This window comes from Salmo trutta, chromosome 18 (assembly GCF_901001165.1).
Source record: "Salmo trutta chromosome 18, fSalTru1.1, whole genome shotgun sequence".
In the NCBI taxonomy this organism is placed as follows: domain Eukaryota; kingdom Metazoa; phylum Chordata; class Actinopteri; order Salmoniformes; family Salmonidae; genus Salmo; species Salmo trutta.
In genome coordinates, this window is record NC_042974.1 from 34340231 (window position 1) to 34365492 (window position 25262).

The 25262-nt window shown below is 43.6% G+C and overlaps 1 pseudogene; it reads right to left on the reverse strand.

Moving 5' to 3' along the window:
* Nucleotides 1–7712: 7712 nt before the first annotated feature.
* LOC115152668 (phosphatidylcholine:ceramide cholinephosphotransferase 1-like) lies at nucleotides 7713–23906 on the reverse strand (annotated as a pseudogene).
* Between the last annotated feature and the right edge of the window lie 1356 nt (nucleotides 23907–25262).

Below are 25262 nucleotides of genomic sequence, written 5' to 3' on the forward strand. Positions count from 1 at the left end.
ATATTGGAGCGGTGTTCCGCTAGCGAAACATCTAGATGTAAGAGGTTAATGTATGTGTGTCATATTAAACATAGAGGAGGGAATAAAATGTAGGCAAACAATAAACAATTCAGAACAACTACTAGTCAAATAAGACATGGGAGAGATGCCGGATTTTGTCAAGAGGTTTTTTCATCGACAAATACACTTGAAACAAATAGCCAAACTGAAAACTGCAGACATTACTAGTGCCTCCCCTGAGATCAAAATGACATAAAAAATAAAATGAAACGCAGCCTAACTGATCAGAAATCTCAACTAGCAAGCAAGTCACAACAATGAAGAATTGAGTGCGTGTGCATTCACGTGTAAAGTGGGGGGGATTCTGGCAGGGGGGAGCTTTTTGGCACAACAGGTGTTGAAAGCATGCAGTTTAGAGGAGGGAATAAAATGTAGGCAAACAATAAACAATTCAGAACAACTACTAGTCAAATAAGACATGGGAGAGATGCCGGATTTTGTCAAGAGGTTTTTTCATCGACAAATACACTTGAAACAAATAGCCAAACTGAAAACTGCAGACATTACTAGTGCCTCCCCTGAGATCAAAATGACATAAAAAATAAAATGAAACGCAACCTAACTGATCAGAAATCTCAACTAGCAAGCAAGTCACAACAATGAAGAATTGAGTGCGTGTGCATTCACGTGTAAAGTGGGGGGGATTCTGGCAGGGGGGAGCTTTTTGGCACAACAGGTGTTGAAAGCATGCAGTTTAGAGGAGGGAATAAAATGTAGGCAAACAATAAACAATTCAGAACAACTACTAGTCAAATAAGACATGGGAGAGATGCCGGATTTTGTCAAGAGGTTTTTTCATCGACAAATACACTTGAAACAAATAGCCAAACTGAAAACTGCAGACATTACTAGTGCCTCCCCTGAGATCAAAATGACATAAAAAATAAAATGAAACGCAGCCTAACTGATCAGAAATCTCAACTAGCAAGCAAGTCACAACAATGAAGAATTGAGTGCGTGTGCATTCACGTGTAAAGTGGGGGGGATTCTGGCAGGGGGGAGCTTTTTGGCACAACAGGTGTTGAAAGCATGCAGTTTAGAGGAGGGAATAAAATGTAGGCAAACAATAAACAATTCAGAACAACTACTAGTCAAATAAGACATGGGAGAGATGCCGGATTTTGTCAAGAGGTTTTTTCATCGACAAATACACTTGAAACAAATAGCCAAACTGAAAACTGCAGACATTACTAGTGCCTCCCCTGAGATCAAAATGACATAAAAAATAAAATGAAACGCAGCCTAACTGATCAGAAATCTCAACTAGCAAGCAAGTCACAACAATGAAGAATTGAGTGCGTGTGCATTCACGTGTAAAGTGGGGGGGATTCTGGCAGGGGGGAGCTTTTTGGCACAACAGGTGTTGAAAGCATGCAGTTTATTAGGCTACAGATGAAATAAATGATGATGAACTTCACAGGGTGGTGAATTTGCAATGTGATGAACTTGATGCTCCTTTCCAATAAATATCGAGGGTCTTATTCTGGTGACATCGATGATTGGCTGCCGTTTGACAAATTCAATTTTTGGCCATAATAATCTCATAATGTATGTTTATGTGCGCGCTCTTGTCATAAGCGTGCAGATACAGTAGCCCAGCGCGCTGGGCACACTTGCTATTTAAGGAAACATGTTTTGAGAGAAAACCATCAGTAGAGTTGAAAATGTGATGGAAACCCATTTAATTTGTATTTTATTTGTCGGTTTCATGGGAATTTAATCGCAAAAGGTATTTTTATGTGCACCACGTCATCAAGCACAGCAATTTATCAGCAACATGTCAATGTGATGGAAACACATCTCTGGTGGGAAAATGCTTATTGTTTTTATGCGGATTTTAGAATATTTGCATTAACATCTGTCGCCAATTGGATGGAAACCAAGCTACTGACTGTCACTCAATTAGATTGGTTAATTAGTCTAGCGGCCAGCTATCTAATAATGGTTTAATTATTGACCTGCCCCCCATTGATCATCAGATATCATATTAAAAACTGCCTAACATTTGTCTCCATCCTATGTTTTTTTTTATTGCAGAAAATTGGCTGTAGAACTGCTCATTGTTTTCTCCTCCTCATGGAAACAAGAGTAGAATTGCATGAAATTAGTTATAAAATTGCTAAATCTTATTTCCACCCCATGGCAAAATGTGTAGAATAGCAGCAAACTTGCTGTGAAACTTCAACATTTTCTCTACACGCCCTGGTAAAATGTGTAGAATTGCAGGAAATGAACTCTTAATTGTTTTCTCTTCACTGTCAAAAGGGGCCGCTAAAATGTTTTCCTCGCAAGGTGTGTGTGGCCCACCTTGCGAGGGGGGAGGGGGTCACTAAAGTAGCCCCATGGAAGTTTTGACCCACAAATGACGCCTTCTTTCCAGTCATACATGAATAGTTTTCTCTCTCCATTAGCACTCCAAGAACATGGTCCCAGTCTATGTTTGGTATGACGGCTTGAGAATGCACCACTACTTGGAATAGAATGTATTTGGGAACTCCTCCATCAGAGTGATGTTTGCCTTGGCAGCATCTTGATGAAAGGAAGGGCAGATCTGACAGCACACTGTAATGGCTTCATCTAGCCTGTTTTTAGTATTGGTTTATTATGGCTATGTTAGTATCAGACAGTTTTAGGGTCAGGTTATGTAATTGTACTCTCTAGTAGTTAGTTTGACACCTGTTGATCATGTTGTGATTGTAGCATTGTGTAACAGAGCACTTTTAAGCAATCTTTGTATCATTCAAGATGATTTGCAACTATGGGTGTAGACAGCATAGCTTTTGAGATGGTAAACATTGTGTATGAATCCAACACATTCTTCAATTACCATATACAGTATATGTGTAGAATTACTGTATATTTTGGTAGATGACTTGACAACAGTGGACAGTAGAGGGGCAGATTGGAGGGCAGATTGGCCCATTCTGCCAGAAAATACACAATGTCTTTAAGGACAGTTTCTCTTAATATTTCACATCTTGCAGCTTATACATGCAGAGGATTCATAGTAAATAGAGCACACAGACATTTATGAATGTACAAGCCTTCATTCTAAAAGAGATTAACACTCTCCAACACTCCCAAAGACCATGGTCACTCTGGCCTGAGTGAGCCGAGGACCCAGCACTTGAGATAAATATAATCTGCTGCTTTTTTCATTCAGCGAATTACACTTTAGAGTTCTTCAGCTTTTCACTAACCATTAGAACTACACTGGAGGTTATGCAAACCAATTTATTTCACTCTGATGGCAGGGGCGAAAATCTGCTATCAACTTTGGAGGGGACAATTACATAAAATTTTCTCAAGAGCAATTCCTGAGGGGGACACCAAAAGTAGTGCTGTAACACATAGCCTACATTGTAATATGGTAAATGTATATTGAGGAACCAAAGAAATAAGGTGTTTGCCGTACTCCTAACTACCGGTACCCAAAACTACACAACTAATCACAACAGCAATACCATTGCCTTTAACAAATCTTAGTTCAGTCACCAGTTTAAGTTGAGAGTGGGGGTATCCATGGCATTTTCCAATTATGTTCCTATTTTACAAGTCCAAAAAATGGAGAATCTTTCATAATGTTGCCAAACAAAGACTCAACAAACTTACCTGAGACTCCCTGTCTCTGCCAGTCTGTCCCTGCATATCTGTCCCCAACTCTGCTGTCTGTGTGCCATCTGTTGCCTGCTCTGCCTAATGACATCATTGTGAAACATTTCCATTAGCATTTCACTTCTTTCTTATGAACATTTTATCAACTAGTCTTTGAGATATTAGGCTACTAGGGTTCTTACTTTGCGTTTTGGTGTACTGAAAAATACTCTTTTATTTTTCTGCCATTTTTCTACCTGGCTGGCTGGCTGGCTACACACACACACAGTGTGTAGGTTATTTACAGTAGGAGATGGGCTTCTATCATCTTATCTTTTATCATTCTATTTGGGCTTCGATCTAAAAAGGTAGCTAGCAAATGTGAAACGGATTAAAATGACAAGAGTTGACAGCTGTATGAGTTCACCATTTACACAACATATGCTGCAACCTTTTGTAATTTTAATAGTTTGTTTCATATTGGCTGGCTTCCAACAATAGCTGAATTTGCAAAGCTAGCGAGCACCAATTCCATTTCAGTGGTGTTTGCTATAATCTTTGCTACCCGGGTTAAATAAAGGTGAAATAAAATAAAGAAATAAAAGTTCCCTTGCGACAATTTAGCTTTTGCAACGAGACCATTAAATATATTTAAGACAATGGTAGAAGAGAGTGTAGTTCTGTTCAGTTTGGACTTCAGTTTATCGCTAACCTTATCGCAGGGACTTTGAAGCACTAACTTACATCATCTGCATGCTGCTCTTGGAATAAATTGACGATAGCAAAGATTCCATCTTTGACGAGTCCATATAAATGGAATAGGTACTAGCTAGCTTAATAGTTAATATTTGCGCGCTAGCTCTGCATATTCAGCTAGTGTGTGTGCGCGATTGACTGGATTAACCTCACTTCAATTACGTTCATTGAGTGCCTTTCAGACAGTACATTTTTACATTTACATTTTAGTCATTTAGCAGACGCTCTTATCCAGAGCGACTTACAGTAGTGAATGCATACATTTAATTTCATACATTTTTTTTTCTGTGCTGGCCCCCCGTGGGAATCGAACCCACAATCCTGGCGTTGCAGTAGATACGACCCCTCTGTTACCTTGACAACTAAGGAACTGGCAGTGGATCAAACCATTGTGAGGCAAAGGGTGGGGGGGTTGCAATCTTTTGAAACTTAAAAACGCACTATTAAGTGTCTATAATCAGCACAATTGCTTTCATTGCGTATTATTAATATTATTTAAATTACATAGTTATGTTTTAGTGATATATCGGGGGGGACAAATCATATTTTTCCAAGGATGGGGGGGGTCGTGTGTCCCCCGTCCCCCCCGGGATTTCCGCCCCTGTCTGATGGGCATATACATCATACGGTCAGGGTTATTTTATCATCACCCCAAAGAACAGGGTTGCTCAGCAATAAGGTCTAAATCTCATCCCCAAACAAATCCATACCATCTGTTCTTAAGACCACACCCATTATTCATAGAAATGTACACAATCATTAAAGAGGAAAGCCCATAGGTTGTGGAAGTACTGCATGTTGAAAAGTTATCTGAATATTTGTGCTATAGCACCACCTTCAGTGCATTGCAACATTTTCACCCAAGGTCTGTTACGCCCCAATCTTTGTCCAGATGGGACATAAGACCAAAACAATCTTCTTCTACTGGGGTCCGTCTTCGGCCACAGCTTCCAATAATGGACCGAGGACACTGCTAAAATACTGAATAGCAAACTGTTTTATCTCCCAGATATAATCCTCTTGTATGCATCTCTTGTATGATTGTATGTATGGGGTACAGAGATGAGATTCAAAAATCATGTTAAACACTATTATTGCACACAGAGTGAGTCCATGCAACTTATGTGACTTGTTATTAACTGAAAACGAAGTCAAGATTTCTAAAAACATAATTCCACTTTTACTTTGTGGTGTATTGTGTGTAGGCCAGTGACACAAAATCTCAATTTAATCCGTTTTAAATTCAGGCCGTAACACAACATCTGGAAAAAAAATCAAAGGTTGTGAATACTTTCTGAAGGCACTGTAGATGGCATTAGATTGGTTTACATCAATATATACATAGAGATATATAATCCTGGAGTAGCAGGTAGCCTAGTGGTTAGAGCATTGGGCCAGTAATCAAAAGGTCGCTAGATCAAATCCCTGAATAGACAAGGTAAAAATCTGTTGTTCTGAACAAGGCAGTTAACCCACTGTTCCTAAGCTGTCATTGTAAATAAGAATGTGTTCCTAACTGACTTGCCTAGTTAAAAAAAAGGTAAAATATATATTCCTAAACTTTCCTGACAATGCTTTAGCTGTCAATGAGAGACCAGAGTTTGACGTCACATGGGTACATGCTGAACTCATTAATGTTGATGTACTTTTAATATAGTCATAGACAGATGGTCTTATACCCCTTCAACTAAGGTGTCACAAACTTTGATTCGAAGACAACAACCACCGCTGCCTCTTCAAGCTAACAGGCAAAATTTAAATTGAGTTCAAGACATTCATTATTAGAACAAATAGCATATGCAGGTAGATAAGAGACAATAAATAATCCCAAGAAGTTTATTTTTATCAGTAAGACATTCTGACAGTATCTTACAAAGATTTGTATGTGTGCTGCACAACTCCAGTCCTTGAGGGCCAGAGGGTTTTCTGGTTTTCATCATTCTGTCAAAGTTAGCAAGTAATCTACACCTTTGATACAAGGTGATTAGCAAGCCAATGAGCTTTAAAGTGTTAATTACATGTTACAAAGGCTTGAAACTTTCTGGGACCGCAGTTATGCACCACAGTCTTGCAGGGACATGGTTGGAATAGGATTGGAACATGATTAGAACACAATCAAGGTTGGCTAAGGATGAGGAAATTATTAGGACATTACCAAACAACTTAACAGTCCTTTGTTAATTGCTATAACAGCATTGACCAGCTGTGGAAAAAATTATTACATATAAAAACATAAATAAATAGACAGGACATTTCACTCGTCTCACAGTTTTTTGTTTTGGGGAGACCAATTATCACATAAGACTGGCATTATTATTCTTACATTCATGCGAACAAGACTTGAACGATCATTAGGAACTGCCTCAAGCCACCTTGTGGACTGCCATCTAAGGTAGGCATTGGAACAATTCTGAATTCCACAGATTCTTCAGCTTTTAGTGTTCCATCTTGAAGAAGGTAAAAATCTAAAGATGTTTTTTGGGCCATCATTCGTTTTGAAAAATACAGTTGTTGAAATAGTTAGACAAGTCCCCAAGAAATTGCACCGTTGCCAAGTTTGATAAAAAAATAAATAATGATTTTCATCTAAAGCTCTTCAAGATATATTTTACCTTTTTTTAACTAGGCAAGTCAGTTAAGAACAAATTCTTATTTTCAATGACAGCCTAGGAACAGTGGGTTAAGTGCCTTGTTCAGGGGCAGAACAACAGATTTGTACCTTGTCAGCTCAGGGATTTGATCTTGCAACCTTTCAGTTACTAGTCCAACACTCTAACCACTAGGCTACGCTGCCACCCCAAGATAGCGTATGGCATTTTGATTATCAAGTAAAACATTTCAGCGACATGATTTGCATTTGGTAGACCTTATTGGACCAGAATTACAAAAAGTCTAAACTACTTCTTACAGCCATGGTCAAACCGAACAAAATAATTTCAATATTATATTGAAATATTAGCCAGATCTGCTGCAGACAAAGCAGCAATTGCAAAGTGTCCCAAGAAAAAAATTGATTATCAAAGTAGTGCTCTACGTTTTCAAAAACCTTTTCCAGAAGAAAATGATTTAGATAGCTAAAGTAAGACTAGGGTCACAGTCCTAGCCAGTTGGACTGGGATTTGACTGATATGAGTCCTACAGGTGAAGGGAACAGCACTAGCTTGGTGACACGATGCGACGCCATCTTTTCTTTCAGAAGATCACAACTTCAGGAAATCTCATGCGCTCTCCCACCCGTCACTTGACCTGGGTCACAGGGTGTCCAGTCTGCTGTACTTCACACCCCAGCTCCAAGAAGACGATCACCACGATGACCACGGCAGCTGATAATTCCAAAGGACAATGCCCTCGACGTTCTCCTCAAAGTACTGAAACAGTCGATACCGCCAGACTCTGAGGAACAGGTTGCTCTGAGATGTCTCTTTCAGCACCTGAATGATAACAAAACGGAAAATAAATGGAACTAATTGGAACTTCAAGGAATAAATTAGATCAACATCAGATTTTTTTGATTTTTTATAAAAGATGTATGTGTTAGCCCCCTACCTGCTGGTTGGCCAGGGTGTGGTACCACCAGAAGAGGCGTATTGTGAGATAGTAGGCCACCACCACATCCACAGTATAGTGGTCATGGGCCAGCAGGATGCAGAAGAAACCCACTGCACTCAGAGTCCAGCAAAACCAGTGGTACCACCAAAACCTCTTGAGACAGCGAAGAGTTAATGGAGCATATTATGGCTTGGATTTCGAAGGAAAGAAACCGTTGGAGAGAATTGGAAGTGCATCCCTGAAACAGGCAGAGTGGTGATGTACAGTACGTTGTGCCACACCTGTACAGGTAGTGGGTGCCCACAATGAAGAACCGATGGATGATTATTGATCTGGAAACAGAAATACAGGGTAGGAGTGTGAACATTTAAACTAAATTGTGATCCTTAACTTTAACAAAATTCCCTAGCAGAAAAACTGTTTTTCCCCCACAAAATGTAAATCACAGTGCAGCTGGCTCGCCTGCTCTTTCTCTTTGCTAATGATGCAAGTGTTTTCAGTCTTAGGTCTGCTGTATGTAGAATATCCTAGCCTATTCATTGATGATAGGCCCTGCTTTACTGAAGTTGCAAGACATTGCAAGCCAAGAAATTGCAAAACACAGCATACCATTGCGAAATACAGCTTTTGATTGCCGATAGATAGGCCTAGTGCACGGTTCTCCATCTGCCTGGTGGCTGAACTGCCTATACTCTACCCCTCCCTGTCCCTCCGTCCCTCACTATGAAAGATGCAGGTGATTGTATGCTCAGAAGTACGGCAACTAATCAGACTCCTCCATTCCAAAAATACTGAATCCTAGGAGTCAATTCCTAGCGGAAGATGTGCTGTCTTTCTACTAAATTCCTTGCTAAGTCACGGTATTTAACAAACGTGAAAGTACTTTTTTAGGAGAAAGCAGGCAGCTCGAGATTATTTGATTGACAGTTCTGCTCGGCTAGTTATGGACGTTAGTTTCGCTTCAGAAACACCATTACTTTACAGATAAGTAAAATGCAAGTTCAGTGGTGCTTAGAAACTCCAGGGAAGGTTTTGTGTCGGCATTTAAAAGTCGTAGTGTCCCTTAGACAAACAAACATGCCATAGCAGAGGCTCTTTCAAGGGTATCTAAAGTGGTAGATATAACTTCATTGCCAGGCCCATTGTGAATAGACTTGGAATTGTATGTTTTTTTGTCATTGTTTTAATGGAAAACCAACCCCAAAAATGTCTGTTTAAACGTTAAGCAAAACTGTAAATTTGTCACATCCATAATACAGGGTATTGGTTAGTTAACTTTGGCCACATTCCAGACATCTATATTGTTTGCAGATATTGCATTGCATCAACCAATGGTTGCATGCCACGTCATCGACTGCACAGTCGAGCATTAGATTGCTATATCATATGATGTGGTTAGCTGATCTGTTAAACACATATCCAGGCATTGTGATTAGCTGATATGTTAAACACATATCCAGGCATTGTGAGATCTGGCAGACGTTTGTAATGCAGTCAGTCTGGAATGCTGCCATTGGATAGCCCAGGAAAAGTAGTTCAAGGTTCAAAGTTTAAGGTTACAATTGAAACAGGCAAACATTGCTCCACGGTCTACTTTAACAGTCCACTATCATTGTGTCTCACCTGTACTTGAGCAGGGTCCACTGTAGCAGCCACAGCCCCACCAGCAGCATGCCATTGATCTCACAGTAAGAGAAGGCCCACTCCACCCGGTCAAAAAGGTCAAAGAACTTATCGGGCAGTGGTGGGGTGTGCTCCTTGGCCGGCACCCTCTCAAGAAAGTGCCCTTCTCAGTGGTGGTAGGCCTATAATTTCCACCAGAAAATTTTGCAATTTTTTTTCTTCACATTTTTGATCATTGTTGTTCGGAACCCAGTGCCTTCAAGTTCTTGTTAAGTTCTCATCAATGCTTCAGAATATTGACCAATGTCCAGTCATCAGCATTGGTGCGGTAAGGCGTTGGAGCATATTCACATGTGCATGTGCGTGGCAGGCACAAGATTTGTACCACTCCTTTGTACCACTCCCAAATAGAGTTGGGTTGGATCTATATAGCATTTATTCCAGTTCAAAACACACTGAACAAAAATATAAAACGCAACATGCAATAATTTCAAAGATTTGACTGAGGTACAGTTCATATAGGGAAATCAGCCAATTGAAATAAATTCATTAGGCCCTAATCTATGGATTTCATATGACTGGGAATACAGGTATCTGTTGGTCACAGATACCTTTAAAAAAAAAGAAATGGATCAGAAAACCAGTCAGTATCTGGTGTGACCACAATTTGTCTCATGCAACGCGACATCTCATTCGCATAGAGTTGATCTGGCTATTGATTGTGGCCTATGGAATGTTGTCCCACTCCTCTTCAATAACTGTGCAAAGATGCTGGATATTGGCGGGAACTGGAACACGCTGTTGTACACTTCGATCCAGAGCATCCCGAACATGCTCAATGGGTGATATATCTAGTGAGTATGCAGGCCATGGAAGAACTGGGACACTTTCAGCTTTGTGTACAGAACTCTGTACAGATCCTTGCGACATGGGGCTGTGCATTATCATGCTGAAACATGAGGTGATGGCGGTGGATGAATGGCACGACAATGGGCTTCAGGACCTCGTCAAGGTATCTCTGTGCATTCAAATTGCCATCGATAAAATGCAATTGTGTTCGTTGGTCGTAGCTTATGCCTGCCCATACCATAACTCCACACCCACCATGGGGCACTCTGTTCACAACATCAGCAAACCGCTGTGTCACATCCTGACCAGCAGAGGGAGGTATGGTATCAGTTTTGGGTCAGGATGTGGCAGGTTTTTGTATGTTGGTGATTAGACTCCCATTTGAAGGCAGGTGTGTTGAGTTGCCTTTGATTGGGAGTCCTATATAGTGGTGTGTGTTTTTCTTTGGGGTTGTGGGTAGTTGTCCTTGCACTGCGTTGTATGTGCCTGCAAGACTGTTGCTGTTGTCTTTATTGTTTTTGTCCAGTGGATACTTTACTCCTTTTTTTTATTAAAAAACATGAGTATCCACATACCTGCTGCGCCTTGGTCCATTCTTGACGACGCATGTGACAGAACTACCCACCACCAAAGGACCAAGCAGCGGAGAAGAGGACAGAGGCAAGTGAGGGAGGAATGTTGGAAGCAGCGCGCTCGGGAGGTGATGGATTCCTGGTCGCTGGAAGTATTGACGGAAAGGATTGACTGGACATGGGAGCAGTTGCGGATCCACTGTGACAACCTGCCTGGGAGGCAGGTAGAACCCGAGAGGCAGCCCCAATAATTTTTTAGGGGGGGGGCACAAGGGCTATTTGGCGGGGCGAGATTGGAGCCCCAGGCCAGCTCCCCGTACCCTTGTAGGGCAGACTGGACAGGTCCCGTGCTTTGGGGTTGGGGCTGTGGTGAGGCCTGGGATTTTCAGGCCGGTAGGCACAGTACCAGCGCCCCGCATGTGCCAGGGCGAAGTAGGCATCGAGCCGGAAGGGGTGATGCCAACCCTGCGCTCAAGACCGCCAGTGCGCCTCTACGGTCCGGTGTTTCCCGCTAAACGCACTAGCATGGAGGTGCGTGTCTCCAGGCTGGCACGTCCAGTACCAGGCCCACGCATCAGGAGTCTAATGCGTCAGCCCAGCCTCGCCAGTCAACAGTCACCAGAGCTGCCCGCCAGTCAAGAGTCGCCAGAGCTGCCCGCCAGTCGTAAGTCGCCAGAGCTGCCCGCCAGTCGTAAGTCGCCAGAGCTGCCCGCCAGTCGTAAGTCGCCAGAGCTGCCCGCCAGTCAAGAGTCGCCAGAGCTGCCCGCCAGTCAAGAGTCGCCAGAGCTGTCCGCCAGTCAAGAGTCGCCAGAGCTGCCCGCCAGTCGTAAGTCGCCAGAGCTGCCCGCCAGTCGTAAGTCGCCAGAGCTGCCCGCCAGTCGTAAGTCGCCAGAGCTGCCCGCCAGTCAAGAGTCGCCAGAGCTGCCCGCCAGTCAAGAGTCGCCAGAGCTGCCCGCCAGTCAAGAGTCGCCAGAGCTGTCCGCCAGTCAAGAGTCGCCAGAGCCGTCCGCCAGTCAAGAGTCGCCAGAGCTGCCCGCCAGTCAAGAGTCGCCAGAGCCGCCCGCCAGTCAGGAGTCGCCAGAGCCGCCCGCCAGTCAGAAGCCGCCAGAGCCGCCCGCTAGTCAGGAGCCGCCAGAGCCGCCCGACTGCCCGGAGCCGCCAGAGTGGCCTGACTGCCCAGAGCCGCCAGAGTGGCCCGACTGCCCGGAGCCGCCAGAGTGGCCCGACTGCCCGGAGCCGCCAGAGTGGCCCGACTGCCCGGAGCCGCCAGAGTGGCCCGACTGCCCGGAGCCGCCAGAGTGGCCCGACTGCCCGGAGCCGCCAGAGTGGCCCGACTGCCCGGAGCCGCCAGAGTGGCCCGACTGCCCGGAGCTGCCAGAGTGGCCCTCCTGTCCTCCGGCCCAGCCCGAGTGGCCCTCCTGTCCTCCGGCCCAGCCCGAGTGGCCCTCCTGTCCTCCGGCCCAGCCCGAGTGGCCCGCCTGTCCTCCGGCCCAGCCCGAGTGGCCCGCCTGTCCTCCGGCCCAGCCCGAGTGGCCCTCCTGTCCTCCGGCCCAGCCCGAGTGGCCCTCCTGTCCTCCGGCCCAGCCCGAGTGGCCCGCCTGTCCTCCGGCCCAGCCCGAGTGGCCCGCCTGTCCTCCAGCCCAGCCCGAGTGGCCCTCCTGTCCTCCGGCCCAGCCCGAGTGGCCCGCCTGCCCTCCGGCCCACCTCGAGTGGTCCGTCTGCCAGGGTCAGCCCGAGTGGCCCGTCTGCCCGGCGCAGTTATCGGCGCCACCGAAGTGGGCGACGCCGAAGGTGGAGCGAGGTCCACGTCCTGCACCTGAGCCACCTCCAGGATAGGTGGGTTGGGGAGGGAGGGTGTAGCACAGTGCCGTCGTTGACGGCAGCCACCCTCCCTTCCCTCCCTTATTGTTTAGGGGTTATTGTTTATTGGTTTAGTTGGGGTCACATTTTTTTGGTATTTTCTGTTGTTAGGTGCATTCCGGGGTCTGCACCTTGAGGGGGGGGGGGTACTGTCACGTCCTGACCAGCAGAGGGAGGTATGGTATCAGTTTTGGGTCAGGATGTGGCAGGTTTTTTGTATGTTAAGGGGTTTGTGTTGGTGATTAGACTCCCAATTGAAGGCAGGTGTGTTGAGTTGCCTTTGATTGGGAGTCCTATATAGTGGTGTGTATTTTTTGGGGGGGTTGTGGGTAGTTGTCCTTGCATTGCGTTGTATGTGCCTGCAAGACTGTTGCTGTTGTCTTTATTGTTTTTGTCCAGTGGATACTTTACTCCTTTTTTTTTAATTAAAAAACATGAGTATCCACATACCTGCTGCGCCTTGGTCCATTCTTGACGACGCATGTGACACGCTGGCCCACACAACGCCATACACGTGGTCTGCGATTGTGAGGCCGGTTGGACGTACTGCCAAATTCTCTAAAACGACATTGGAGGTAGCTTAAAGTAGAGAAATTAACAGTCAAATTCTCTGGCAACAGCTCTGTGGCATTGTGTTCTGTGACAAAACTGCTAAATTTAGAGTGGCATTTTATTGTCCCCAGCACAAGGTGTACCTGTGTAATTATCATGCTGTTTAATCAGCTTCTTGATATGCCACACCTGGATGAAATACACATTTGTGCACAAAATTGAAGAGAAACAAGCTTTTTAAGTATAGAACATTTCTGGGATCTTTTATTTAAGCTCATGAAACATGGGGCCAGCACGTTATATGCGTTGCATTTATTTCTTTGTTCAACATATATTCTTATTACTATAAAATCATATAATATAATATACTGGCACCGAATTAATACTAGGTTAAGAGTTATTTGGGCCCCCCGAGTGGTGCAGCGGTCTAAGGCACTGCATCGCAGCTGCGTTACTACAGATCCTGGTTCGATACTGGGCTTTGTCGCAGCCGGCCGCACCTGGGAGACCCATAAGGCGCCGCACAATTGGCCCAGCGTCGTCCGGGTTAGAGGAGGGTTTGGCCGGCCGGCCGGGATGTCCTTGTCCCATTGCGCTCTAGTGTCTCATGTGGCGAGCCGGGCGCATGTACGCTGACACGGTCGCCAGGTGTACAGTGTTTCCTTTGACACATTGGTGCGCCTGCCTTCCGGGTTAAGTGTGCCTCTCCCGAGTCCATACGAGAGTTGCAACGATGGGACAAGACTGCAACTACCAATTGGATATGATGAAAAAGGGGTTAAAAAATATATATATTAAAAAATATATATTATTTGGCAACTTTAGTTGTGAATGATACAAACCTTAAAATGTCTTAGAAATCATAACAAATATGGGCTGCATGATGAGACTAGGCCTGTGGTCACCAACCGGTCTATCTTCAAGGCATTCCTAGTCAACGATAAAGGCATAAAGGCTTGTTCTATTTTGTTTCCCCCTGTGTTGCGAGGTTGGCGGTACATGTAGGTGCACTTGATTCAGAAGCCCTGTGCACCTGGTAGGCAAAGTTGTACCAATTTGAACCATTTGATTTGTTTGAAAAGAGGAACTCGGACTACGCGGCGGACAGGGAAATCTGTGGCTAAATCGAGTGCACCTACTGTGCTGGCCAATCAGATAAGCTCAAATCACCATGCCTACCTACAGCTTCCATGACTCCGGCCACAGCAAAATTTGTTACTAGCCTACATGAGATTTCTTAACTTTTAAAACCATGACCAGAGAGAGACTGTCAAAGAATACAGCAAATTGCTGCTGTTTTTATGAGTGAGTTCATATTTAAGTTTACTTCAACACTATTACAAAATGCGCTTCTCTCCACTTCCACTCATGCTGCAGCTGCAATGAATGAGTAGCCAAGTGTATCGAAAGCCTTGTGTTTTTATTATTATTAGGAGCTAGTCAAGTCTATTTTAATATCGAGGAGTATTTCACTTTCTCTTGTCATAGGAACAACATGAATATGTTGGTGTAGCACTTGTGAGGCACAGCTGAGCCTAAATTCAAATAATTAGCTTTTTTATTTTACTGGATTGATGGTACCTGCATCTGATGGTCATGGTGCTTTCAAGACAACTGGGAACTCTGAAAAACGAGGTAAAATCCCGATGTCAGTGAACATCAGGTCGGAAAGTCGGAGCTCTGGAAAGATGTCCGAGTTTCAGAGTTGGGTGACAGTCCCCCCCCCCCCCCCAAAAAAAAAAACAGTCGGATTTTGTTTCTTTCCCTGAGTTCCCAGTTGTCTTGAACTCACTGAAGTCGTAGATTTCCGAGTTCCCAGTTGTTCTAAAGATGGCATTAGTTTCAACGAAGGGAGCGAGAGAGCAGCAGAGGGTCAGCCACTCACGGTCCCTGCTCTCTCCTTTCTTTCCTCCGGTGAGACTGACCAGAGAGAAGGGACACAGTCTTCCACCGGATGCCGAAATTCGAGTGGCACAGGTACAAATTCATGTTGTTTCTATGATCAGAGAGAATGAAAATACTTCTCGATATTAAAATAGAAGCTGGAAGCTGAATATTAACCAGTTATTCCATGGCCTACATACTCACCAGACATGTCACCCATTGATCATATTTGGGATGCTCTGGATCGACAGCGTGTTCCAGCTCCTGCCAATATTCAGCAACTTCGCACAGTCATTGAAGAGGAGTGGGACAACATTCCACAGGCCACAATCAACAGCCTGATCAACTCTATGCAAAGTAGATGTGTCCCGTTGCATGAGGCAAATGGTGGTCAAACCAGATACTGACTGGTTTTCTGATCCACGCCCCTACTTTTTTATTTAAGGTAACTGTGACCAACAGATGCATATCTGTATTCCTAGTCATGTGAAATCCATGGATTGGGGCCTAATTCATTCATTTAAATTTACTGATTTCATTATATGAATTGTAACTCAGTAAAAATCTTTGAAATTGTTGCATGTTGCCTTTATAGGCAGGTCGGGGCCTCTTCAATCTCAGGAGGCTGAAGAAATTTGGCTTGTTACCCAAAACCCTGACTAACTTTTACAGATCCACAATCAAGAGCATCCTGTCGGGCTGTATAACAGCCTGGTACGGCATCTGCTCCACCCTCAACGGCTAGGCTCTCCAGAGGGTGGTGCGGTCTGCACAACGCATCATCGGGGGCAAACTACCTGCCCTCCAGGACACCTATAGCACCCGATGTCACAGGAATGCAAAAAAGATCAAAGACAATAACCACCCAAGCCACTGCCTGTTCACACCCCCACCACCCAGAAGGTGAGGTCAGTACAGGTGCATCAAAGCTGGGACTGAGAGACAGAAGCTGTTCTTCATTCTCAAGGCAAACAGACTGCTAAACAGCAATCACTAACTCAGAGAGGCTGCCGCCTACATGGAGACCAATCACTGGCCACTTTAACAAAATGATCACTAGTCACTTTAAACAATACTATTTTAAATAATGCCACTTTAATCATGTTCACATATCTTACATACTAGGGGGCAGTATTTTCACGGCCGGAAAAAAAACGTACCCGATTTAAACTGGTTACTACTCTTGCCCAGAAACAAGATTATGCATATAATTAGTAGATTTGGATAGAAAACACTCTAAAGTTTCTAAAACTGTTTGAATGGTGTCTGTGAGTATAACAGAACTCATATGGCAGGCAAAAACCTGAGAAGATTCCATGCAGGAAGTGGCCTGTCTGACAATTTGTAGTCCTTCTGTTGCATCTCAATCGAAATTACAGCATCTGTGCTGTTACGTGACACTTTCTAAGGCTTCCATTGGCTCTCTAAAGCCTTCAGAAAGCGGAATAACGCGTCTCCTGTCTCTGGAGATGCGCGTTCACAAGACCTCACCATTTTTTTCTTTCACTCTTTGAATGAATACAACCTTGTTCGGTTGGAATATTATCGCTATTTTACGAGAAAAATAGCATACAAATTTATTTTAAACAGCGTTTGACATGCTTCTAAGCACGGTAATGGAATATTTTGAATTTTTTGGTCACGATATGCGCTGGCGCGTTACCCTTCGGATAGTGACCTGAACACACAAACAAAACGGAGGTATTTGGATATAACTATGGATTATCTGGAACCAAAACAACATTTGTTGTTGAAGTAGAAGTCCTGGGAGTGCATTCTGACGAAGAACAGCAAAGGTAATCCAATTTTTCTAATAGTAATTCTGAGTTTAGGTTGCCCCAAACTTGGTGGGTGTCAAATTAGCTAGCCGTGATGGCGAGCTATGTACTCAGAATATTGCAAAATGTGCTTTCGTCGAAAAGCTATTTTAAAATCTGACATAGCATTTGCATAAAGGAGTTCTGTATCTATAGTTCTTAAAATAATTGTTATGTATTTTGTCAACGTTTATCATGAGTAATTTAGTAAATTCACCGGATGTTTTCGGTGGGTATGCTAGTTCTGAACATCACATGCTAATGTAAAAAGCTGGTTTTTGATATAAATATGAACTTGATTGAACAAAACATGCATGTATTGTATAACATAATGTCCTAGGAGTGTCATCTGATGAAGATCATCAAAGGTTAGTGCTGCATTTAGCTGTGGTTTTGGTTTTTGTGACATATATGCTTGCTTTGAAAATGTCTGTGTGATTATTTTTGGCTGGGTACTCTCCTGACATAATCTAATGTTTTGCTTTCGCTGTAAAGCCTTTTTGAAATCGGACGTGGTTGGATTAACGAGAGTATTATCTTTCAAATGGTGTAAAATAGTCATATGTTTGAGAAATTGAAGTTATAGCATTTTTGAGGTATTTGTATTTCGCGCCACACGATTCCACTGGCTGTTGAAGAGAGTGGGACGCTAACGTCCCACCTAGCTCATAGAAGTTAAACCATCTATTGCACCTTGCCTATGCCGCTCGGCCATCGCTCATCCATACATTTATATGTACATATTCTCATTCACCCCTTTTAGATTGGTGTGTATTAGGTAGTTGTTGGGGAATTGTTAGATTACTGTTAGATATTACTGCACTGTCAGAAGCACAAGCATTTCGCTACACTCACATCTAACCATGTGTATGTGACAAATAAAATTTGATTTGAAACCAAATTGTTATCAGTAAAAACACAAACTAATTGGTATGTCTAGGGCTGTGGCGGTCATGACATTGCAAATCACTGCCAGTCTCACAGTAATTGACCGTTAATTAAGAAACATGTTTAGCATCTCCAGGCCTCTACGCATACAAGCAGCTGATGCACGCCTTAGGAACATATACATTTAAAATATAGTCTAATAAATCCATTTAATACACACCAAAATAAATCCATTATTTATTTTAGGCAGGTCTAAAGAAACATTATGATCTCAAGAAAATGAAACGAATAGGAGTGGCCGACTGTATGTTATCTGGCTATGCGCCATGCCATAGGCTATAGGCTAGTGTATTTAGCAGATAAGATATGCTTATAAGTCCCATGCCATAATTTTATATGATTTTATATTAAGAAAAATATAATTGAACTTAGCTGAATAAACATGCGCATATGAAGTGGCTATGTTGAGCGTAAAAGTGATCATTTGAAACAGGTCCTATACATTAGATTTAAAGTTATTAGGCTAATTTAGTTGTGAATTATACAAACCTTAGAATGGCTTAGAAATCAAAAAATATATGGGCTGCATGATGCGGCTATAGACTACTGATGATTTGAAAAAGTTGCAAAAAAAGCTTGCGCTCTGTTCCTTGCCTCAGAATGCACAACTGTTCTCTCATCAAGTGATCATATTTTCACCCATCAGACTCTTCTCAATTTAATCTTGTCTTAATTAAACTGTTGACAGCCCCTTTCTCTGTGCGCTTAAAAAAGGAATGAATGAGAGAGAGGAGATGGAAACACACAGTGGTGAGATATTCTGTAGCTAAAGGTAATGTGCCTATTATACGGAACAAAATATAAACGCAAAATGTAAAGTGTTGGTTTCCATGTTTCATGAGCCAAAATAAAAAATCCCACAAATGTTCCATACTCACAAAAAGCTAATTTCTCTCAAATGTTGTGCACACAATTTTGTGTTAGTAAGCATTTCTCATTTGCCAAGATAATCCATCCACTTAACAGGTGTGGCATATCAAGAAGCTGATTAAACAGCATGATCATTACACAGATGCACCTTGTGCTGGGGACAAAAGGCCACTCTAAAATGTGCAGTTTTGTCATACAACACAATGCCTCAGATGTCTTAAGTTTTGAGAGAGCGTGCAATTGGCATGCTGAACACAGCAATGTCCACCAGAGCTGTGACCAGAATGGAATGTTCATTTCTCTACCATAAGCTGTCTCCAACATTTTTTTAGAGAAATTGTCAGTACGTCCAACCGTCCACCAGTCACCCGGACAACTGGTGAAATTGAGAACTATTTCTGTCTGTAAAAAAAGCCCCTTTGAGGGGCAAAACTCATTCTGATTGTCTGGGCCTGGCTCCCCAGTGGGTGGGCCTGGCTCCCAAGTGGATGGGCCTATGCCCTTCCAGGCCCACCCATGGCTGTGCCCCTGCCCAGTCATGTGAAATCCATAGATTAGGGCCTAATTTATTTATTTCAATTGACTTGTTTCCTTATATGAACTGTAACTCATTAAAATCATTGAAATTGCTACATGTTGCGTTTATTTTTTTGATCAGCATATATACAGTTGATGTTGGAAGTTTACATACACTTAGGTTGGAGTCACCACTCCACACATTTCTTCTTAACAAACTATAGTTTTGGCGAGTCAGTTAGGACATCTACTTTGTGCATGACACAAGTAATTTTTCCAACAATTGATTACAGACAGATTATTTCACTTATAATTCACTGTCTCACAATTCCAGTGGGTCAGAAGTTTACATACACTAAGTTGACTGTGCCTTTAAACAGCTTGGAAAATTCCAGAAAATTATGTCATGGCTTTAGAGGCTTCTGATAGGCTACTTGACATCATTTGAGACAATTGGAGGTGTACCTGCAGATGTATTTCAAGGCCTACCTTCAAACTCAGTGCCAATTAGCTTGACATCATGGGAAAATCTAAAAGAAATCAGCCAAGACCTCAGAAAAAAATTGTAGACCTCCAAAAGTCTGGTTCATCCTTGGGAGCAATTTCCAAATGCCTGAGGGTACCACGTTCATCTGTACAAACAATAGTACGCAAGTATGAACACCATGGGACCACGCAGCCGTCATACCACTCAGGAAGGAGACGAGTTCTGTCTCCTAGAGATTGATTAACGTGCTTTGGTGTGAAAAGTGCAAATCAATCCCAGAACAACAGCAAAGGACCTTGTGAAGATGCTGGAGGAAACGGATACAAAAGAATCTGTATCCACATATCAAAACGAGTCCTATATCGACATAACCTGAAAGGCCGCTCAGCAAGGAAGAAGCCACCGCTCCAAAACCACCATAAAAAAGCCAGACTACGGTTTGCAACTGCACATGGGGACAAAGATCATACTTTGTGAAGAAATGTCCTCTGGTGTGATGAAACAAAAATAGAACTGCTTGGCCATAATGACCATCATTATGTTTTGAGGAAAAAGGGGGAGGCTTGCAAGCCGAAGAACACCATCCCAACCGTGAAGTGCACCAGTCCCTCCTGCAGCATAGCACCCCCACAACATGATGCGGGTGGCAGCAACCGTGCTTGCTGCCACCCGCATCATGTTGTGGGGGTGCTATGCTGCAGGAGGGACTGGTGCACTTCACAAAATAGATGGCATCATGAGGTAGGAAACTTATGTGGACATATTGAAGCAACATCTCAAGACATCAGTCAGGAAGTTAAAGCTTGGTCGCAAATGGGTCTTCCAAATGGACAATGACCCCAAGCATACTTCCAAAGTTGTGGAAAAATGGCTTAAGGATAACAAAGTCAAGGTATTGGAGTGGTCATCACAAAGCCCTGACCTCAATCTTACAGACAATTTGTGGGCAGAACTGAAAAAACGTGTGCAAGCATGGAGGCCTACAAACCTGACTCAGTTACACCAGCTCTGTCAGGATGAATGGGCCAAAATTCACCCAACTTATTGTGGGAAGCTTGCGGAAGGCTACCCAAAACATTTGACCCACATGTTAAACAATTTAAAGGCAATGCTACCAAACACTAATTGAGTGTATGTAAACTTCTGATCCACTGGGAATGTGATGAAATAAATAAAAGCTGAAATAAATCATTCGCTCTACTATTATTCCGACATTTCATATTCTTTAAATGAAGTGGTGATCCTAACTGACCTAAGACAGGGAATTATTACTAGGATTAAATGTCAGGAATTGTGAAAAACTGAGTTTAAATGTATTTGGCTAAGGTGTCTGTAAACTTCCGACTTCAACTGTATACACACAGAGCATTCGGAAAGTATTTAGACCCCTGAATTCTTCCACATTTTGTTACGTTACAGCCTTATTCTAAAATTGATTAAATTGTTTGTTGAATGTTTTCCAAATGTATTGAAAACAAAACATCTGTAATATCACATTTACATAAATATTTAGACCCTTTACTCAGTATTTTACTGAATCACCTTTGGCAGCAATTACAGCCTCGAGTCTTCTTGGGTATGACGTTACAAGCTTGGCACACCTGTGTTTCGGGAGTTTCTCCCTTTCTTCTCTGCAGATCCTCTCAAGCTCTGTCAGGTTGGATGGGGTCTATCCAGAGATGTTCGATTGGGTTCAAATTTAGGCTCTGGCTGGGCCACTCAAGGACATTCAGAGACTTGTCCCGAAGCCACTCCTGTGTTGTCTTGGCTGTATGCTTAGGGTCATTGTAATGTTGGAATGTGAACCTTCGCCCCAGTCTGAGGTCCTGAGCACTCTGGAGCAGGTTTCATCAAGGATCTCTGTACTTTGCTCCATTCATCTTTCCCTCAATCCTGACTAGTCTCCCAGTTTCTGCCACTGAAAAACATCCCAACAGCATGATGCTGCCACCGCCATGCGGGATGGTAGGGATGGTGTCAGGCTTCCTCCAGACGTGACATTTGACATTCTGGCCAAAGAGTTCAATCTTGATTTCATCAGACCAGAGAATCTTGTTTCTCATGGTCTGGGAGTTCTTAAGGTGCCTCTTGGCAAACTCCAAGCAGGCTGCCATGTGCCTTTTACTGGGGAATGTCTTCCATCTGGCCACTCTACCATAAAAGCCTGATTGGTGGCGTTCTGTAAAGATGGTTGTCCTTCTGGAAAGGTTCTCCCATCTCCACAGAGGAACTCTGGAGTTCTGTCAGAGTGACCATTGGGTTCTTGGTCACCTCCCTGACCAAGGCCCTTCTCCCACAATTGCTCAGTCTTGGTGGTTCCAAACTTCTTCCATTTAAGAATGTTGGAGGCCACTGTGTTCTTTGAGACCTTCAATGCTGCAGATTGATCAGAAAAATGTATAATTTAATACATTTTAGAATAAGGCTGTAACGAAACAAAACGTGGAAAAAGGCAGGGGGTCTAAATACTTTCCGAATGCACTGTATGGGTAATACAGGAAGGCACAGTTTTATATTCCAATATTTACAAGTTCTGGGGACGGGGGATTGGGGGGGAAAGTGTTTAAATTGTGCAGTATTTAGCAATCATAATAAGAGTAAGCAGTTGTGATATGTGTGTAGCATGAATGTACTGTGTGTGTGTGTGTGTGTGTGTGTGTGTGTGTGTGTGTGTGTGTGTGTGTGTGTGTGTGTGTGTGTGTGTGTGTGTGTGTGTGTGTGTGTGTGTGTGTGAGAGTGAGTGAGTGCATGTGTGCTAAGTTGGTTTTTCCATTGCAGGTGGTCAGACCAGTTCAAGTGTTCAGCAGTCTGATGGCTTGTCGATAAAATCTGTATCTGAGCCTGTTGGCATCAGACCTCATGCTCCGATACTGTCTGTCCGATGGTAAGGGAGTGAACACCTCGTGGCTGGAGTGTGTGGAGTCCTTGATGATGTGCGGGACTTCCTCAGGCACCGTTTCAAGAAGTTATCCTAGATGGGTGGGAACACGTCCCCACTGATGCACTGGGCCATTTTCACCACCTGCTGGAGGGCCTTGCCGCTGTGGATGGAGCAATTCCCATACCAGGCTGATGCAACCGGTCAAGACGCCCTCAATGGTGCAGCGGTAGTATTTGGAAGGACCCGGGGTGGCATGCCAAATTTCTTGGGGTGAAGGGGATCCAGGGACCCCCCAGATCATTTGTATTTTTAAGGACTGAGAAGCTCAGTTCTGGTGACTTTTCAAAAGGACTTTCTACTCCAAAATGAATGAAAATATAATTTCCACCTCTAGAAATGACCCCAAAATAAGTAAAATTATTTATACATATTGGACCATAAATATAGCCCATCCATAGGCTGGCTATGGTCCATATTACCAGGTATGCTATTGTCAATAAGCATTATCACATGTAGCCCAACTGATGCATCATAGTTGCTATAAATAAATAAGGGTGAGGTTGCCTCTGTGAGGACAGACACTGGGAGACGAGAAGCAAGTACAGGGAGTGAATGTTTAATAAATAACCGATATGAAACAAAACAAGGACAGCGTCTGGACAGGGGGAACAAAATCAACATTAATGCTGACACAGGGATGAAACTGAGGAATAGACAGATATAGGGGAGGCAATCAATAAGTGATGGAGTCCAGGTGAGTCCGATGAATCGCTGATGCGCATAACGATGATGACAGGTGTGCGTAACGATGGGCTGCCTGGCGCCCTCAACAGCCAGAGAGAGGTGAAAGCAGGCGTGACAGTACCCCTCCTCTAGGGGCACCACCCGACGTCCCAGCCCGATGAGCCAGCTGAGGCGTGGGAGCCCGACGAACCGACTGAGGCGTGGAAGCCCGACGAGACGGCTGAGGCTTGGGAGCTCGACGAGACGGCTAAGGCGTGGGCGCCCGATGAGACGGCTGAGGTATGACTTGGGACGGGAGCCTGCCGAGCCAACCGAGGCAGGCCCTCTTGAGCCAGCTGAGGCATCCCCGGTTCCTTCGGCAGAGGCACCCGGATCCGACGTCACCAACAAAAAACTCCCTGATGCTTCCGATATTGTGGTGTCAGCATTCTGTGAGGACAGACGCTGGGAGACGAGAAGAAAGTACAGGGAGTGAATATTTAATAAATAACTGACATGAAACAAAACAAGGACAGCATCTGGACGGGGAACATAAATGACATTAATGCTGACACGGGGATGAAACTGAGGAATATACAGATACTGTATAGGGGAGGCAATCAATAAGTGATGGAGTCCAGGTGAGTCCAATGAAGCACTGATGCGCATAACAATGGTGACAGGTGTGCGTAATGTTGGGCCGGAGCAGGTGTGACAGCCTATCTGCATTTACACTATTGTGTTAATCATTAGCTAGATTCCAAATGTAATATTTTAACTAGTTGGCATCCTACTGACGAAATATACAGTACCAGTCAAAGGTTTGGACACACCTACTCATTCAAGGGTTGTTCTTTATTTTTGCTATTGCTAGTAGAATAATAGCGAAGACATCAAAACTATGAAATAACACATATAGAATCATGTAGTAACCAAAAAAAGTTTGAAACAAATCAAAATACATTTTAGATTTTTGATTATTCAAAGTAGCCACCCTTTGCCTTGATTACAGCTTGCACACTCTTGGCATTCTCTCAACCAGTTTCATGAGGTAGTCACCTGGAATGCATTTCAATTAACAGGCAAATCCAGGGTGGCCCTAAAGCTTAATCGCAACAGTAGAGGTTAGACAAGCATAATCCACTGAGAAACCTTTGACTGGACATAATGTCTGTTTTTTTGGTACTGCAGGCCCAGTCTATAAGAAGAGGATTTCCAGTTAGCATTATAGGTGGATCGGATTGTTTCATCTGCTATGCCCCAGGTATCTCCATTTTAGATCTGCTAACTGTACCGTCAGTATTTTGTAGGACTTCCAACAGGGGAACTGCACATCAAAATGTATATATTATGTCCAGTCCAAATGAGAACTATAGCCCAGCTGTCAGCAATGATTGGGTTGCTTGTTGAAATCCTGTATAGTGTGTCACGCCCTGATCTGTTTCACCCGTCCTTGTGATTGTCTCCACCCCTCCAGGTGTCGCTTATTTTCCCCAGTGTATTTATCCCTGTGTTTCCTGTCTCTCTGTGCCAGTTCGTCTTGTTTGTTTCAAGTCAATCAATGTGTTTTTCCTGTGCTTGTCAGAATGCTCAAGGAAGCAGGAGGGTTGAAGTCAGGCGCAGGAGACACAAGTCCGTGAACACTCGTTTTTAATAAACAGTCCACACTTGCCAAAAACAGGTAGGGCAGGGCAAGGTAAAACAAATACCCATAAACAGCC